Genomic DNA, 13804 nt, shown 5'->3' with positions numbered 1-13804 from the left:
GATACAATGTACCCAAAGAGAAGTACTTTGTTGAGTCATTGGGTCAAATAGACCCAGACATCATTGTTTAAGACCATGCAAGAAAAAAAAAAAAGCAAAGCAGATTCCTGTAACAAGTCGTCCTCCACATCGCAGCGAGAAAGGGATCTGAATAGTTATTATGTGAAGCTGCTCCACTTTTTGTCTGCATCAAATATCTCCGTCCTAGTAATTTATAAGCATCAGATACAAGCAACTGCTCTACGTGAATACACACGAAAATACACACAGGCACAATAATAACCGTACAGAGAACGACATAGATCTAATTGTAACCACTGTGCGTGAAGACACCCGCAGTGCACCCCATCACACGATACAGCCTACGGCTGGGCTCAGACGACCGCACATGTGTTGTCAGCCTTGTGCCCGTTTTTATATATGACCAATTAATATAATTTGCAAGACCAAACACTGTGTCCGTAAAACTGGAATTCAATACGGATGATCAGTACAGGTTACAATTACTTTTTGAGCACTGACAATCAGGTTGCCGTATATGTGGATTTGTGGACCCACTGTGCCACAGGGTCAGGCCTGCCTAGGAAGGAGCGTAGCCAAGTGGCTACCTGTGTTCACTGGAGCCCCTGATGGTGGAGACAGACTGGGCTGCAGGGAGCTGCCAGGTACCACTGATGGGCAGAGGCCAGCACTGCAGCTGGGGTCAGGTACGCGGACACAGATTAGGGCTAGGTCTCCGTTCAGACACCTCTACAGAACGGTTGCGGACACAAATTCAGGCTAAATTCAGACACGCTGCTGTAGAATTCTGGATCAGTTTTTGGCCACTCTTGGACCAGGGGAGGAGAGTTAGGCACTGGCTGCTCCAGGACCGGGGGACTACGGATACAAGACTGGCCACACCGGGACCAGGAGTACAGGTTCCGAATACTGGCTGATCCAGGACCAGGGGAGTACGGATACAAGACTGGCCACACCAGGACCAGGAGTACAGGTTCCGAATACTGGCTGATCCAGGACCAGGGGACTACGGATACAAGACTGGCCACACCAGGACCAGGAGTACAGGTTCCGAATACTGGCTGATCCAGGACCAGGGGACTACGGATACAAGACTGGCCACACCAGGACCAGGAGTACAGGTTCCGAATACTGGCTGATCCAGGACCAGGGGACTACGGATACAAGACTGGCCACGCCAGGACCAGGAGTACAGGTTCCGAATACTGGCTGATCCAGGACCAGGGGACTACGGATACAAGACTGGCCACACCAGGACCAGGAGTACAGGTTCCGAATACTGGCTGATCCAAGACCAGGGGACTACGGATACAAGACTGGCCACACCGGGACCAGGAGTACAGGTTCCGAATACTGGCTGATCCAGGACCAGGGGACTACGGATACAAGACTGGCCACACCAGGACCAGGAGTACAGGTTTCGAATACTGGCTGATCCAGGACCAGGGGACTACGGATACAAGACTGGCCACACCAGGACCAGGAGTACAGGTTCCGAATACTGGCTGATCCAGGACCAGGGGACTACGGATACAAGACTTCCGAATACTGGCTGATCCAAGGACCAGGGGACCTCACAACTCACGAGTAGTACACCTATCTACTTATGACTCGCTACAAGCTGAAGGCATTTACTATTTGCACGCTGTCCCTTTAGGAGCAGGTGAGTGTGTACTGCGAGGAAAGAGAGAGAGAGAGAGCAAAAAACAATAGAGAAAAATATATATATATTTCCCCCCCCCCCCCCCCCCCCCCCCCGGGCACTTGGTCCTTTTTAACACGGACAGCACAACAATTTTTTTTTTTTACCAAATTTCATCATTGTGCAGGAACAGATTTCCATCAGCATTCAGTCCATTTGTCGGGTTTTTTTTTTCCTTGTATGAATTAAACCATACCTCCCAACTTTTGAAGATGGGAAAGAGGGACAAAGTTTGCGGCGCGCAAAGTGCGCCGCGGCAAATTTTAGGCCACGCCTCTGACCACATCCATTCATAATTAGTCACACCCATATCCACGTCCCAACCACACCCATTTAGCACTGCCGATCACACTGTTTCATATACAATAGTTATAAACAAAAAAATATGGCCACACAGTGCTCCATACTGTATAATGACCACACATGATGCCCCATACTGTATAATGGCCACACATGACGCTCCATACTGTATAATGAACACACATGACGCTCCATACTGTATAATGACCGCATGCATACTGTATAATGGCCGCACATGATGCTCCATACTGTATAATGACCGCACATGATGCTCCATACTGTATAATGACCGCACATGATGCTCCATACTGTATAATGGCCACACATGATGCTCCATACTGTATAATGGCCACACATGATGCTCCATACTGTATAATGACCGCATGCATACTGTATAATGGCCGCACATGATGCTCCATACTGTATAATGAACGCACATGATGCTCCATACTGTATAATGGCCACACATGATGCTCCATACTGTATAATGACCGCACATGATGCTCCATACTGTATAATGACCGCATGCATACTGTATAATGGCCGCACATGATGCTCCATACTGTATAATGAACGCACATGATGCTCCATACTGTATAATGACCGCACATGATGATCCATATTGTATAATGACCGCACATGATGCTCCATACTGTATACTGGCTGCACATGATGCTCCATACTGTATAATGACTGCACATGATGCTCCATATTGTATAATGACCGCACATGATGCTCCATACTGTATACTGGCTGCACATGATGCTCCATATTGTATAATGACCGCACATGATGCTCCATACTGTATAATGACCGCACATAATGCTCCATACTGTATAATGACCGCACATAATGCTCCATACTGTATGCTGGCTGCACATGATGCTTCATACTGTATAATGACTGCACATGATGCTGCATACTGTATAATGACTGCACATGATGCTCCATACTGTATAATGACTGCACATGATGCTCCATACTGTATAATGACCGCACATGATGCGCCATACTGTATAATGACCGCACATAATGCTCCATACTGTATGCTGGCTGCACATGATGCTGCATACTGTATAATGACTGCACATGATGCTGCATACTGTATAATGACCGCACATGATGCGCCATACTGTATAATGACCGCACATAATGCTCCATACTGTATGCTGGCTGCACATGATGCTGCATACTGTATAATGACCGCACATGATGCTCCATACTGTATAATGGCCACAGTTCTCCATACTGTATAATGACATACAGGCATGCAGCTCACACACACGCTCACACACACAGCTCACACACGCACGCAGCTCACACACATGCAGCATCACACACACAGTATCACACATACACACGCAGCATCACAAACGCAGCTCACAAACACATGCAGCTTTGACACAAATGCATCACACACGCAGCCATCACACACACACCCAGCCATCACACACACACCCAGCCATCACACACACACACCCAGCCATCACACACACACCCAGCCATCACACACACCAGATACCTCATACACACATGACACACACACAAATGCAGCATCACACATCTCACACACACACACACACACATCACACACACATCACACACACACACAATCTCCTCTGTGGTGCAGGGGCGGCTGATCTGTCCATGTGCACTGCAGCTCTTCAGTTTCTCCGGCTGCTCACAGCTCTGCACTGTCCCGGCACCTCCCCCGTCTCTCCTTCTCTGCCGGGATAGCAGCTAAGAGCAGGAGACGCCGGAGCTCCGTGCACACACAGGAGGAAGTGAGTGGCTGACCTCTCATCTTGATCGCTGCTGGCTCTCTGCCTCAGCTTGGCAGCGCCGCACAGGGGGCGGGGTCGGTCGGGAGGAGACCCAGCATGTATAAGAAAAAAAAAACAGCCACAAACCTAAGCTACTCAGGTGCCGCCCCCTGCATTGTCCCCGCCCCAGGCACGTAGTGCGGGACATTAGTGTCCCCGCCCGGGATCCCGGGGCTGGCTGTCAAAATCAGGACAGTCCCGCGGGATCCGGGACGGTTGGGAGGTATGATTAAACTGATGGAGGTAGGTTTCTGAAGCTTCTCTTACCAAACAGCAAAAAACGTACAGCGCCAGGATGCCATCCAAGCTGTTTGAGTTTATACTGACCCATACACTTGAATAGGTCATTTTTAGTGATGAGCGAGTGTACTCGGGCGATCTCCGAGTATTTGTGACTGCTCAGAGAATTTGTTTTCATCGCCTCAGCTGCATGATTTACGGCTGCTAGACAGGCTGAATACATGTGAGGAAAGCCTGTTTGTTAGGGAATTCCCGCATGTATTCAGGCTGTCCAGAAGCCGTAAATCATGCAGCTGAGGCGATGAAAACTAAATCTCCGAGCACATCCAAGTACTCGGAGACCACCCGAGCGAGCTGGAAAGACCCGATCACCGAGTACACTCGCTCATCACTAGTAATTCTGATCTATAACTAGGAACATTGGATGTGAGAAAGAGGCCGTACACACGTGGTACACATCACACACACCGCAGAACAAAACCACATCCACACACAGACATTATGAGCCCACTGTCATTGTATACGGACATCACTACAAAAATGTTTCTACACAAACAACGGGACAATTTTTTTGCACATTGACATCAGGACACAAATACCTGCAACACAAACATCAGAAAACAAGAATTCACACACAGAGGTCAGAACACAAATCGCTTCAAGCTCAACCATTAGGATGCAAATCTGTTCATGTCCCGCCATCAGGCCATTATTGTGTCTTTACACAGACATCACTTCACTAATACCTTCATACACAGACACTAAGTAACACATCTTCAGACACACACACACACACACACACATCCTCCTGCGCAGACATCAACTCAGACGACAAGCCAAAAAAACTTTCATATAAAGACATCATTTTATAAATACCATCTTATAGAAACATCAGGACAAATCCTTTTATAATCCGGCATCATGACACTAATCTCTTCCTACACACACATCAGATCACAAAATTATTTTATGCACAGACATCAGGTCACGCACCTTCACACAGCCGTGAAATCACACACACCATCATACACAGATGTCTGGCCACACATAAAAATCAGGTTACACACAGACGTCAGGACACACACACACCTTCATACACAGACGTCATGACACACACACACCTTCATACACAGACGTCAGGACACACACACACCTTCATACACAGACGTCAGGTCACACACACCTGCACACACAGACGTCAGGTCACACACACCTGCACACACAGACGTCAGGTCACACACACCTGCACACACAGACGTCAGGACACAGACACACCTTCATACACAGACGTCAGGTCACACACACACACCTTCATACACAGACGTCAGGTCACACACACACACCTTCATACACAGACATCAGGTCACACACACCATTATACACATAAGTCAGGTCACACACACACCTTCATACACAGACGTCAGGTCACACACACACCTTCATACACAGACGTCAGGTCACACACACACCTTCATACACAGACGTCAGGTCACACACACCTTCATACACAGACGTCAGGTCACACACACACCTTCATACACAGACGTCAGGTCACACACGCACCTTCATACACAGACATCAGGTCACACACGCACACACACGCACACACACCTTCATATACAGACCTTCATACACAGACGTCAGGTCACACACACCTTCACACACAGACGTCAGGTCACACACACACCTTCATACACAGATGTCAGGTCACACACACCATTATACACATAAGTCAGGTCACACACACCTTCATACACAGACGTCAGGTCACACACACACACACACACCTGCATACACAGACGTCAGGTCACACACACACCAGCATACACAGACGTCAGGTCACACACACACACACACACACACAAACACACACACCTTCATACACAGACGTCAGGTCACACACACACACACCTTCATACACAGACGTCAGGTCACACACACACCATTATACACATAAGTCAGGTCACACACTCAGGTCACACACACACCTTCATACACAGACGTCAGGTCATACACCTTCATACACAGACGTTAGGTCACACACCTTCACACAGACTTGAAATAACACACACCATCATACACAGATGTCTGGCCACACATAAAAAGCAGGTTACACACAGACGTCAGGACACACACACACCATTATACACATAAGTCAGGTCACACACACACACACACACACACCTTCATACACAGATGTCAGGTCACACACACACACCTTCATACACAGACCTTCATACACAGACATCAGGTCACACACACCATTATACACATAAGTCAGGTCACACACACACACCTTCATACACAGACATCAGGTCACACACACCATTATACACATAAGTCAGGTCACACACACACACCTTCATACACAGACGTCAGGTCACACACGCACACAAACACCTTCATACACAGACGTCAGGTCACACAAACACCATTATACACAAGTCAGGTCACACACACACACACAAACCTTCATTAACAGATGTTAGGACTCACACATCTTCATACACAGACGTCAGGTCACACACACACATACAAATGCACACACCTTTATATACAGGTGTTCGATCAGACACACACACCTTCATACATAGACATCAGGTCACACACACACCTTCATACACAGACGTCAGGTCACTCACACACACAAATATACACACCTTTATACAGAGGAGTTAGATCAGACACACACACACACACACAAGGACACACACACATACAAATATACACACCTTCATACACAGGTGTTAGATTAGACACACACGCACACCTTCATACACAGACATCAGTACACAAACACTTTTTGCACAGACCTTTCATACACAGATACATTACAAGCATCAGCATACACATATAATATATAGTATACAGACATCAATGCCATAAAACACACACATCTAGACAAAAACAATTTTATACTAAGACAATTTACCAATTCCTTCCTACACAGGAGTCAGGACACCAACCTCTCTATACACAGACATCAGATCACGGATTCTATAGGTTCACACACATCTTCATGCAGAGAGCAGATCTCGAATATCCTTCATGCACTGACATTAGGACAACATTATCTTTACACGCAGACATTGATTCATAAATATTTTTAGATATTGGGACACTAAACCTTCATACACCGACAGCAGATCACCAATGGCTTCATACACAGATATCAGCTCACCAGGATTCTCATGCACAGACACGAAGACACAAATAGCTTCACACACAGACATCAGGATAAAAATACCTTTACATAATCACACCGATTCATAAATATATTTCCAGAAATAGGGGCGCTCAACCTTCATACACACTCATCTAGTCACACAAAGCATCTAGTGCCATCTCAAACTTTGCGAACACAAAAGACACAATAATAGGAGCCGCGATATTCAGGGACATCTACCTGGGACGTCTCCAGCAGACATGAAGTCACACGGACATTCACAGAATTACAGCTGCTGACTGATCGCACCATCATCACACTGATGGCGTAAAGCATGCCACTGCTCCCGGCAACATCTGCGCTCTTGTAAGGAGGTCACTTAGAAATTTAGTGGATTTTTTTGAGGAGGGGGATGGTGGAAATATTATCTTCCCTAAAATAAACAGACGGTGTGTTTGTTCCTATCTGCAGATGAGTTCAGCAGATGCAGAGTGTTATGAGTAATCAACTCCAGCCAAGCAGGGGGACAAGATGCAGAGGTTTTTGCTGTGCGATGGTAATAACCTCTGCTGCAGCCACCCGAAAATACAGCAAAGTTTTTCATGATGATGCCAATTTCCTGCCAATTTAGACATGACCCCGGGGTTCATGTCCTGCTGCAGTTGACGGAAATCTTAGCAGCACAAGAGTTAAGCTGGGACTATAAGGAGTCATTGCTAATCCTGTTGGAACCATCTTTTAGGGCAGTGAACCTACACCGAGCATCCTGTACCAGCCTGTCTGGTAAAGCTGTTAACTCCATAATATCACCTTTACCTGAGCTTTAGGGTGGCAAAGGGTCTGCAGCTTCCAGAACGCCCCCCCATCCCAATCCGCTACAACATAAGCAATCAGAGCATAGATCTCCTGCTTACTGCATCTATCCACCCCCTAATGCTCTCTTCAAAGGATACCATAGAGGCAGCAGCGTCGTCGTCTCCGCAGTATGGTCCTCGCAGCCGGATCCTCGGTGTCTGTGGCTCAGACTGATTCTCTCAGGAATGTTTAATGAGAGAGGAGCTCCTGAATCACCTCCCTGTCAGTCACTACCAGCAAGGTCCCCCCTTCTTTTATAGACAATCTTCGCCTTTTCGCTTGTCTCTCCCTCTCCATCCTTGCCCCTCCTTTCCCTTTTCAAAACCTTTCTCCCGCCCCCTCCGTTTTCCCTTTTCCTCAGTGATTCTTCAAATCTTTCACTTAATCCCCCCCCCCCCCGCCTTCTCCAGAACACTACAGTCCGCTCATCACCAGATAGCATCCGATGTCAGGAGTTGGTCGTATCATCCCTGGCACTCACCTTGGTCCCACCACCTTCTCATGGGCTCATTATCAAGGACCAATACCTCTGCATTTTGGGCGAGTCACTGGCAGCTTGGTGGTCCATGCTCGGGAACCATGAAGGGTCAGGGATTAAGTGGCTTCATACTCCTAGAGGAGAAGATGTGCCGCTTGAGGATTTCAGAGTTTAAGGGATTGATTTTTCATTCCTAAGAAATTAAATTAAGCAATTTACCTGCCGTATTACAGATTTGGACCTCATCAAGAGCTCCTAATGCTTCCTCTGGGGGAAAGGACTACAGACTCGAAGTAAATGAAGTCCTTTCATTTTTTGCATTTTATCTGAAGAACTAAAATATTCTCAATTTTCCACCTAAAAACAGCAGTATGAGGGTGGGGGTCAGCACCAGAAAAAATTGGGCAGATGATACTAGGCTTGGTGGGCCCATGGAGATAAATGGTTAGAGCTACGCTATAGAGACAAAACTATGTGCCCCCTCCACATTACACCTCCAGGAGCTTTTCTCACCTCCCATCCTATATCCATAGAGATTACTACGGAGTCTGTCCCTCTGCAGATATAATGGCTCCAGCTCTTCTTGGAAGGTTTCCTAGAAGATTTTGGAGGTGTCAGTGGGCATTTTTGCCCAATCATCCAGAAGAGCATTTTCAAGGTCAAACCCTGATGATGGGGAGAGGCTGGGCTCACAGTCTCCGCTCCAGCACATCCTAAAGGTGTTGGATGGGGTTGAGGTTGGGCCTTCGCTCGGCCGGTCATGTTCTTCTGCGAAACTCCCCCTGCTATAGACTTTGTGCACTGGGCACAGTCATGGGGAACAGAAAAGGGTCTACCCTAAACGGTTTCCACAAAGCTGGAAGCTACAATTGTCCACAATGTCTTGTGTTGGAGCATTAAGATTTTCCTTCACTGGAACTAAGGGGCAGAGACCGATCCCTGAAAAAAACAAGCCCATAGTATCATCCTCCTCCCCTTTAAGGCGGGTAATGTCCTCCTGGCATTTACCAAACCCAGGCTCCTCCATCAGACGCCAGAGAGAGAAGTGTGATCAGTCACTGCACAAAACACGTCTCCTCCAGAGTCCACCTGGTAGCTTTACACCACTCCACCTGGGGGCCAAATGTTATATGCCAGGGGACCGGATGTTATACCCTGGGAGGCGAGGGGCTGAATGTTATATGCCAGGGGGCGAGGGGCCGGATGTTATATGCCAGGAGGCGAGGGGCCGGATGTTATACCCTGGGAGGCGAGGGGCAGGATGTTATATGCCAGGGGGCGAGGGGCCGGATGTTATATGCCAGGGGGCGAGGGGCCAGATGTTATTTGCCAGGAGACGAGGGGCCGGATGTTATATGCCAGGGGGCGAGGGGCCAGATGTTATTTGCCAGGAGACGAGGGGCAGTATGTTATATGCCAGGAGGCGAGGGGCCGGATGTTATTTGCCAGGAGACGAGGGGCCGGATGTTATTTGCCAGGGGGTGAGGGGCCGGATATTCTACAGACCGGGGAGCCAGATGTTATACATCGGGTGTCGAGGAGGCAGACATTATATGCTGGGTGCAATGGGACTGAATGAGAAACTGGAATTCAATGATTGATTCTCTTGTCCATATAATGTCCATTTACCAGGTCGTGTGTGAGAGACATGGCCGTCCCATTGGTGCGATTGTCATCTTTGTAGATGGTGGCTCATATAATACCGAGGCCCCAAGATGATTCCCACTGAAAAGCAGTAGAAAAAGTGTGTAGAGTAAATCATCGTAAGCCTGTCTCGTGGTACTGAGCGTATCCTCGCCATCCACAGCCTGGTATATAGTGATATGTGTGGATATTGCTGTAGCCGGGGACTGGAACCACACAAGGTCTCCATGACAACCATGCACCGTACAGAGAGGAGCGCAGGAAGTGTTGTCATCAGTGTGTCTCAGTAGTGCAGCCTCAGGCCTTCACAGCTTATTAGGTTTTGGGGGTTTTTTTACATTCGTAATGTATTTTTAAGGATAGATTATATATTTCTCCGAGTTACCTAAAAATTCCAAGTGTCCAATTCAGTTGTACATTTTTTATCTATTTTTGGCTCCTTTTAGTCTATTTTGGATTTGCACCTTATTATGCTTTTATTTTGTGCCTTTTTACAGTGTATTTTATATGTGGTTGAACATTGTTGTTTTTTCATGTTAGTCAATGTGGCCGGGTTTGGGGAGGTTTCAGACAATTTCAGCTGATCAATTGATGGCGACTTTTGCAAAAAAAAGTTGCTAAACTTTTGGGTAAATGTACCCCAGTCCTCCCCTGGAGTGATTTTATGCACCTCAGTGTATGGACTTTGCATCGGGCCTTAACTTTTCATACTTCAAGGCCTAACAAAAAGGAAGTTCGCCCCCAAAACATTTTGCACCTGCAGTAAAAGACCATTGATTGACCACAGTACCCCTTAAAAAAAAAAGATGATCTACTACAATCCTAGTGCCCTCACACGTATGCAGCGCCGTACAATGAGCATGCTCATGGATCGGACACTGCACATTGCGGCTGCCACCAGTCACTACGCTGCATACTGACACACTGCAAGCAGCAGGAGATGCCGAGCGGCCTCGGATTTACTCTTAGCTGGTTGCTGTCTCTGCCAATTTCCATCAAAGCCGCCGCTGAGCTCAGTAAACAGCCGCGCTGCAGGGAAAACATGAAATATGAATGGAGAGGCCCAGTGCAAATCACTTCCATCCTCGCTGTGCAGAAGCGTTTACAGGAGAAGAGACCATGGCTCCCTTTCTATATATAGCAGGTTAACCCTTGCAGTGATCACCGCTGGGGCAGCTGTGCAGAGGACTGCAGGCGGTGTGCGCCACAGCTGCGCCGGCTACATACAGTACCTGGTTAGTCGCAGCTGGGCGATAGATTGATGGATTAACTCATCGCTACTCTGGAGGCAGCAGGTAATTCATCCAGGCATGTGTCCTTAATTTACTACATAGGCTGCAGATAAAATCCTTAAATCCAGTGCCAAAACTTCAGGGCCCGCCAGTAACGAGGAGGTTGCACCGCCCTAATTCTGGGGCTACACGGTGAATTTGGACGCTGCTAAATAGAGGCATAGTGCAAGTGAATTGGACCATACTGTTACCTGCATGGTGCCGCGATAAGCAAGTCACAAAGAATACAAAGGGTTCTGACTTTTTGAGACTTACTTGCCATGGGAACAATGTGATCCCGATCATTTGCACTTTGCTTGGGTGCATACAGCGATCTGTGTGACCAGTGTCATGGTCAAAGTCATCAAAACATAGTATATCGTCAAGCTATACCCCTCTGTCCTGCAGGACAAAACTCCGCCCCTCTGTCCGGCAGTACTAAGCTCCGCCCCTCAGTGCTGCAGTACTAAGCTCCACCCCTCAGTGCTGCATTACTAAGCTCCACCCCTCAATGATGCATTACTAAGCTCCACCCCTCAGTGCTGCAGTACTAAGCTCCACCCCTCAGTGCTGCACTACTAAGCTCCTCCCCTCAGTGCTGCACTACTAAGCTCCACCTCTCTGTCCTGCATAACCAAGCTCCATCCCTTTGTAGTGGCTGTGCTTGGTATTACAGCTTACTACTGTTTAGTCCTATTCAGGTGACTTGTACTGAACTGCAATACCAGACACAGCCACTACAAATTGTACGGCGCTGTGGCTAGTAAATAGTGGATGCAGTGCTCCTGGCTATGAGCCCCACTAATCTGACACCTGTCCTAAGGATGGGGCATAAATATCAAAATCACAGAAGCACCCATTAATTTGAGGACAATCATTACACAGTGTGATGAGAAATCTACCTGACCTGATGATCCCTCTCGGCTCCTGACCAGTCCTATAGGAACGTATTTGCCTGGATACATTGCCCTTGCCTGTAATTCACTTATTGCCTCCGTGCCTGGGGGGTAGCCTGGATGTTTTTTCCTTTCCATTTTTGGCTCAAACAGTTTGACGTGGTAAGACCACAATATAAATCAAGGAAAAGTATCAACCGCCGGGAAGGTACAGCTCTGCTGCTTTAATGATGTGCTGTATGGCGCTGTATACACAATGCATCAGTCCCCGTCCCCAAATGGGCTCACAATCTATATTACCTATGTCATGCACAATCAGATATTACTTTGCTTCCTAACATGTCGGTCGGTCAAAAAGCACACGAGAGAGAACGTTAGACTTACCCCTATCAGGACTCCCCCGATCATATGGGCCTAGACCGCAATGGTTGCTGGCATCTACATAGGGAATAAGCCTTGAAAGCGTTATTCCCGTCTTCACATAGGAGTATTTTTGAGTAGTGGAAGTAAATACAAGCACTTTTGCAATTTACTGCTTATTAAAATTTGCAGCCGTTCTTGAGATATTACCACTTTTCTTTTGCTTACAGCTTATTGCCTAGGAGACCGACCACCGCTGCGGTCTAGCTTATAAATACTGCTCTGATACCGGCTGGGATTAGGGAGTAGCAGTGCACTCCAGCGTTCCTGGCCAACTTAAATCAACTTTTTATAAGCTTAAATAAACTTGTGATGCAGCTTTTTCCCTAGCAAATGGACAATAAATGAAGAAAAATATATCAAAGTGTAATTCTATTCACTATCACTAGGTGGCGCTCACTGTTTTACTGTTGACTTCACTGAGAGCTTTACAAGTCTGTCTTCAGTGAGCTCCCTCTAGTGGTGACTGCAGGTGACCAAAGAGATAAAGTCATTATCCCGTATGCAGCTGCTGAAAATTATTTTGGCCATCACAGACCTGCACATTGCAACAGTATTTCATCTAAAAAGAATTAAGCAACTTTGCAAACAGTCTTGAATTTTTTTAAAATCTTACCGTTTTGTGTATACAGCTCCTATGCAGATCTATGTTTACATCTGTTCCTGCAGTAAGGTGTCACTTTCTTTTATCGATCTGTCAAGAAGAAATGGAGAGTGACTGAAGTAACAAATGATTGCAGGATTAGGCAACACTGGGCGAGTTTATAGTCTATAATCGTGGGAAGCACATATGTCTGCATAGGTGCTGCGTACATAAACAGGACTATTAGTGGTTTTCGGTGTTATTTTGGAAGCACAAACTCTTCCCAAATGCAGTGCAGCACTGTAGTATAACAGCAAAGCAAAAGCTGTTAGGGTGGACTTTCTATTTCCAATTGCAACTAGCAGAATTATGAATGCAGCTCTGGAGTAAAGGACCGATTATTTA

The 13804-nt window shown here is 47.0% G+C and overlaps 1 protein-coding gene across 3 annotated transcripts in view; it reads right to left on the bottom strand.

The window, feature by feature from the left end:
* LOC143785632 (ankyrin repeat and fibronectin type-III domain-containing protein 1-like) overlaps window positions 1–13804 on the bottom strand; it is a 269138-nt gene that overhangs the window by 212826 nt on the left and 42508 nt on the right. The window contains exon 1 of one of the 3 annotated variants that reach the window (XM_077274662.1): window positions 8206–8422. The exons of 1 other annotated variant lie outside the window; for it this stretch is intronic. The gene's annotated coding sequence lies outside the window, so the exon portion shown is untranslated. Of the gene's footprint in view, window positions 1–8205; window positions 8423–13804 lie in introns of those variants that run through there. One more of the 3 variants, XM_077274660.1, reaches the window with a different exon arrangement.

Source organism: Ranitomeya variabilis, chromosome 7 (assembly GCF_051348905.1).
Source record: "Ranitomeya variabilis isolate aRanVar5 chromosome 7, aRanVar5.hap1, whole genome shotgun sequence".
In the NCBI taxonomy this organism is placed as follows: domain Eukaryota; kingdom Metazoa; phylum Chordata; class Amphibia; order Anura; family Dendrobatidae; genus Ranitomeya; species Ranitomeya variabilis.
The sequence above is the reverse complement of the archived record's forward strand: the minus strand, read 5'-3'. Positions and strand labels throughout refer to the sequence as shown.